The sequence below is a fragment of the Rhineura floridana genome, chromosome 2 (assembly GCF_030035675.1).
Source record: "Rhineura floridana isolate rRhiFlo1 chromosome 2, rRhiFlo1.hap2, whole genome shotgun sequence".
Taxonomy (NCBI): Eukaryota; Metazoa; Chordata; class Lepidosauria; order Squamata; family Rhineuridae; genus Rhineura; species Rhineura floridana.
This window is the reverse complement of record NC_084481.1, coordinates 232,560,166-232,566,165: the sequence shown is the minus strand read 5'-3', so window position 1 is coordinate 232,566,165 and position 6,000 is coordinate 232,560,166.

The window sequence follows — 6,000 nt, the reverse complement described above, 5'->3', positions numbered from 1 at the left end:
ACCTCCAACTCCCAAATCCGCAAGCCTCTCCAGAAGGATGCCATGGTTATCATTAAGAACACCGGAAGTGCCTGTCTGCTGGATCAGGCCAAAAGCCCACCTAGTCCAACATCCTGTTCTCACAGTGGCCAACTCGGGTTGCCAGGCTCAGGGCCTTAGAATGATTCTGTATCTTTAAGAGAAGAGAACATTCAGCCAAGTGCAGGTTTTCTTGCAACACTGTAATGGGAAAAACCACAAGGTGAAATTCTCTCTTCCCCTGCACAACATTTAAAGGTGCAGAAGACCTCTTGGAGGCTGGGCCTGGCAACCAAGAGGTCTTCTGTATCTTTAAAAGTTGTGGAGAGGCGAGGGAGAATTCCACCTTGTGGTTTTTCCCATTACAGTGTTGCAAGAAAACCTGCACTTGGCTGAATTTTCTCTTCTGTTAAAGATACAGAATCATTCTCAGGCCCTGAGCCTGGCAACCCTATGGCCAACCCCATGAGCAGGACCTGAGTGCAACAGCAACTCTCCCCAACCGCAATTCCCAGCAACTGTTACATAGAGGCATACGTACCTAGCCATTATGGCTTGTAGCCATTGCTAGCCTCATCTTCCATGAATTTGTCTGACCCTCTTTTAAAGCCAACCAAGTTGGTGGCCATCACTGCCTCTTGTGGGAGCAAATTCCACAGTTTAACTATGAGCTGTCTGTGTGATGGAGTACTTTCTTTTGTCTGTCCTGAATTTTCCAGTATAAAGCTTCATTGGATAATCCCATGGGTTTCTGGTATTATGAGAGATTTTGTGATGCAGTTCCCAATTAAAAAAACCTATACCGAAATGCATACAAAAATGCATATTTTTTTGGGGGGGAAAAAGCAGTTAGAAACATGTCCTTTGAGGGAAAAAATAATTTAGAAATGCAGACCTTGTCAGGAAAATGCATTCAAACGGCATATTTAAATATTAATTTTCATTTGGATTTTTAAATAAAAAAGTGCAGATCAATATGGAAATGCGAGGGAATGGGCTTATAAATGACAGTGTGGAAAAACTGAAATGGATTGGAAATGCATCGACCCATCCATCCCCAGCAGCATGTGTGCCTAAATGTAAACATAGCATCTCGCACCTTGTGGCTTACATCCCCTCCAGGGACCCTGCAGCCATATGCCATTGCAATATAAATAATTAAGAACAGAAGGCAGGGCGGCCCCATCTGGCTCTTCAATCATGAATGAGCCCCTTTTATTTTTAAAGTGGTCAGACGTCTCGCTGACGTCTCTCCAGGGGAGCTTCCATTACAGCAGAATATCCAGCCTGTCATTATGCTCACCGCTGCACTGAGCCACAGGAAGACTTGTGGGCTACATAAAGCCCCCTATCCAAAAGGGGTGGAGGGGTGACAGAAGAGAGAGGGGAACGGATGCTGTTTTAAGACTTTGATTCTTGGTGGTGGTGGTGGTGGAGAGAGAGCACCAAAACCCAGGACAAGCAGGAGTTCACAGGAGAATGTCAAACCCACTCACAGGGTAGGAAAACCTCTGTTTCTGCCATCTCTCTGCTCCTAGAAAGGCAGCAAAATAATCTGCCCACTGTGAGAACAGGATGCTGGACTAGATGCGTCTTTGGCCTGATCCAGTAAGGGAACTTCTCTTATGTCCTTAACAAGAATTATAATGATGACTAATGAGTAATCCATATTATTATAATCATCATCATCATTATCTTATTATCATTATTATTTATTGAATTGTACACCATCTTGTCTCCTGAAGGAGTGCAGGGCAGTAAACATATCAACAACAACAACTGAACAAGAAAAAAAAAATCCTAAAACACAGTCACAGTTAAAAACATTCTTTCATCAGTGATCATGAGGTTGCCAGGAACAATCTCCTTCAGCTATCAAATGCCTGGGAAAACAGGAACATTTTCAAATTCCTCCTGAAAGTAAGTGAGATAGACAGATGCAATGCACTGGAGAGCCACCACTGAAAAGACCCTGTCACGGGTCAGTGCCAACTGGGCAGCTCCCAGTGGCCACACCACCACTAAGGCCTCGCCTTTCGATTGTAGGGTCCCAGATGGTTGATACTGGGTAAGACACTCTTTTAGATGCGTGGGTCCCAAGCCATTATGTTTTTTGAGCATTAAAAGCACATACACACACACTCTTGAACTCATAATTATGTAGTCACTGGTAATCCTTACAACATCCATGTAAAGTAGGCCAGCATTATTAGGCCATGTATTCTTGATGGTGGTGTGTGTATGTGTGTGTGAAGCTGAGACTACAGTAGTTAGCATAAGTTGACCTAGGAAATATACGACATCAGGTGTGGGGAACCTGATGTACTCCAGCAACATTTGGAGGGCCACAGGTTCCTCACTGTGTGGTGTAGTAGGATGGCTCTGAGGTGGAATGCTATATCTGTGAGATGGGAAGTCCCCTGTTCAGCTCTCGCTTCTGTCTTCCCTGACTGGTGGCCCTGCTGGCTAAGACTGATGGGGGTTGGAGTATGGAGGACCACCCTTGCCATACAACAGCTCTCAAAAGAAGTACGACTCCTCAGAGTTTCTTAGGACTTCCTTCCCAGTAACAAAAAAAATATTTTATCTGTGTGCGTGTATGTGGTGGCAGTAGCAGCAGGCGCCTGGCAAGATCAGGCAGTTGCCTGGGCCTATGGATGTTTGAAGAGCCTATTAAGCCGAAACTCTGGGCCCGGCATTATTCTAGCTTCTCTGCCCTCTTGATCAGAGCTTTGGGTCACCAGCAGAGAGAGCCCTTATGGCCAGACATATGTTGTACTGCACCCAGGAAACTGCTGGAATAGGCAAACTTGCATGTTTCCTTTGTAAAAGGGAAATGTTGCCTTTAAGGGATATTGGGGGAAATATCCCATGTACCTGTTTACCATGATGTAACTTCCTAATGGGTGGGATTAGTTACCTGGCTTCCTCCTCCTTTGTCCTGGGGATTCCTGCATAATCTCCATTACTGATCTCTTTACCTCTGGGAGAGGCTGCATGGCAGATGCTCTCAAAGACTAAAATGGACTAAGACTTCTATTTTTCTTTCATCTAAGGTAGAGCCTATGTTTCCTGAACATATGAAAGGTCGTGAGTAAATATTCTTTATCTTTTACCTAAGAAGACTCTGTGTGTGGGTTATTTGACTAACTACTATGTCTGTGGGAAAGGTGGGGACTGGTTTATATTCCCACTCTGCTGCTTGCGTTTATATCTCTGCTAAGAAATAGGACCACGAAACTTAGCTCCTATTTCATTTTATATTTTTAAAATACCAAACAGAAACTGTCCCCCCAAACCTTCCGGTGAGAAAGTGCCCCTCATCTCTTGCCCACCCACAACATGGTTTTCTATTCCATCATCCCTCTGATGTTGGAGACCTGTGGCAGAAGTTGGACTGGAGAGCGTGAGAGAATGCAGCGAGGTGATGTCACTGGAGGAGAGGTAGTTCTTTGCCCGGGCCCCCACAATTAAACACCCAGGGTTGACTTTGGTGGCATAGGGACTAGGCATGCTCCCATCTGTTCCTATGCCACTTGTAGAGCACCTTTGCTTTCAGGGCCAGACACTGATGTGTACGAAACCTTTGCGTATTGATGGGTGTGCAACGGGTGAGTCTGCACATGCACAGCAAAATGTCTAAGTAAATAAATCTACATGAACTTTTGGTCCTCGGAGTTGTCTCTTTAAAAAAAAGAAAAACCAGTGCCTGGGTACGCATGCAAAATGTATGCAAAGTTATATGTCCTGCAAAACTCCTCTGTAGAGCATTAAAGTCTTCATTAATGCAAATGGTGTTAGCCTCCGCCTTCTTCAGCTTCCCAGTGTGAATCAAAGGGCACATAATGCTTTAAGACTTTAATGTCTCTGTTTGGTTAGTCACTGTGCTACACAGATGTTTTAGGGATTACCTGCTTCCTTCCAGGATGCAGAGCAAACTATCTGACTCTTTAAAAATCCTCTCGCTAGGGTGGCCGTGTGTCCTACTTTACAGATGACAGCCCTGTATTTCAGGGGTGGGGAACTTCTAGCCCATGGGCCAATCTGGGCCCAGCAGGGTGTCCAATTTGGCCCACAAGCCCATTTTTCCCAAACTATGCCTTTTTGGACATTCGAAGCACAGTTCGGGGCTGTTTGCAAAGGGTCTTTCCAGCAGACCCGTGCTCTACTTTGAAGGCCCAACAATCGGGGCTTCAAAGCACAGCTTCATCTGACATCACGATGAGGCAGATGATGGACAGTCGGGTGACCTCACCCACCTGTCAAATTTGGCCCACTGGGGGGGGGGAAGTAAGGACCTGGCCCGTCAGCCAGAAAAGATTCTTCACTCCTGCTCTATTTGAAGTGCTGCTCAATCCAAGTCCAGTTTAAAGTGAAAGAATTCTAAGAAGGGAGTTCTGTAAAGGCCAGTCAACAGCTGGCACCTAGACAGCAGACTGAGCAGGTTTAAAGTTTGCAAGGGAATTCGCTCCCATAAGAAGTCGTGATGGCCACCAACTTGAGTGGCTTTCAAAGAGGATTAGGCAAATTCATGGAGGTTGACGCTATCAATGGCTACTAGCCACAAGGGCTATTCTCTGCCGGAGGCAAAGATGCCTTTGAGGACCAGTTTGTTGGGAATCACAAGTGGGGAGAGATGCTGTTTTACTCGAGTCCTGCTTGTGGGCTTCCCTTTGGGGCGTGTGGTTGGCTACTGAGAGAACAGGATGCTGGACTAGATGGGCCACTGGCCTGATCCAGCAGGCTCTTCTGATGTTCTTAACTCTAGCCTTTTGGCTCTGACACCCACCTAACTCTTTTGCTAGTAGGTGGTGAATTCTTCAGGACAGCCTGCCACCATTAGTGTGGCGGCACCTCCCCTGTGGAATTCCTTCCCCTTGAATATTAGACAGGCACCGTCTCTGTTATCTTTTCGGTGCCTACTGAAGACCTTCCTCTTTCAACAAGCCTTTTAAGTCGAGACCTCATCCCAGTCTGTGTCTGAATTGCCTTTTAATATGTTTTTAAACTTTCTTTTCTTAAAACGTTTTTAACCTTTTTTTTTTTAAAGATGATTTGAAAGCTTTAAAAATGTTTTAAAAGGTGTTTTGTTTTAATATATTTTAAAGTCTGTTTTTATGATGTTTTAAAGTGTTAGTGCTTTTGTTTGCTGGGAGGAAGGGTGGGATAATAAATAAATAAATAAATAAAAGAAGGTAGGCAAACATGGCACCATTAAAGCATGTAGATTTCGGGAGATGAACAAGCTCATCCTTAATCTGGGTCTGCTTGCACATCTGTCTCCTTCCAGGGAAAACACACAAGGATAACCAATGAGGGATGAGATCAATTTTGAGATAAATCAGATTGGGGAAAGGTGTTAGCTCAGCGGCAAAGCATCTGCTTTGCATGCAGAAGGTCCCATGGTCAATCTTTCGCTCTCCAGATAGGGCTGGGATCGTCCCCTGCCTGAAAGTTTGGAGAGCTGCTGCCAGTCAGTATAGACAATAGTGAGCTAAATGGACCAATGGTCTGATACATTATAACACAGCTCCGTCTGTTCCTTGATTGTAAGATGCTTGGGGCAGGGTCCTATCCTTTATACTTTACCCTGTAAGGCCCTATGCCCATTGGTGCTGCACAAGAAATAGGCAGAGCTGTGCTGAATAATATTCTCAAACTTCACTCGATGCCTTTTCCGTGTAGTAAAACAAACAGCATTCTTATCCATCACATTTCTTAATTGCCTTTGGGTCCAAGTGAGTGATCAAAAAGCAGCCGTGGTTGGCATTGCTCCTCACATCCCAAGTGTAGCAACCTTTTTTAAAAAAATTACACTCTACATTTAACCGAAGGTGCGTTTGAGGCTCCGAACAGGCAATGACTGTCCTGACGCACATAGCTGGAAAAGAAGCTTGCTCACAGCTCCCAGGGGACCTAACTTGATCGCACAGACTCAGCTGAGGCTGAGAGAAGGATGTCAGCTCGCACACATTACAAACG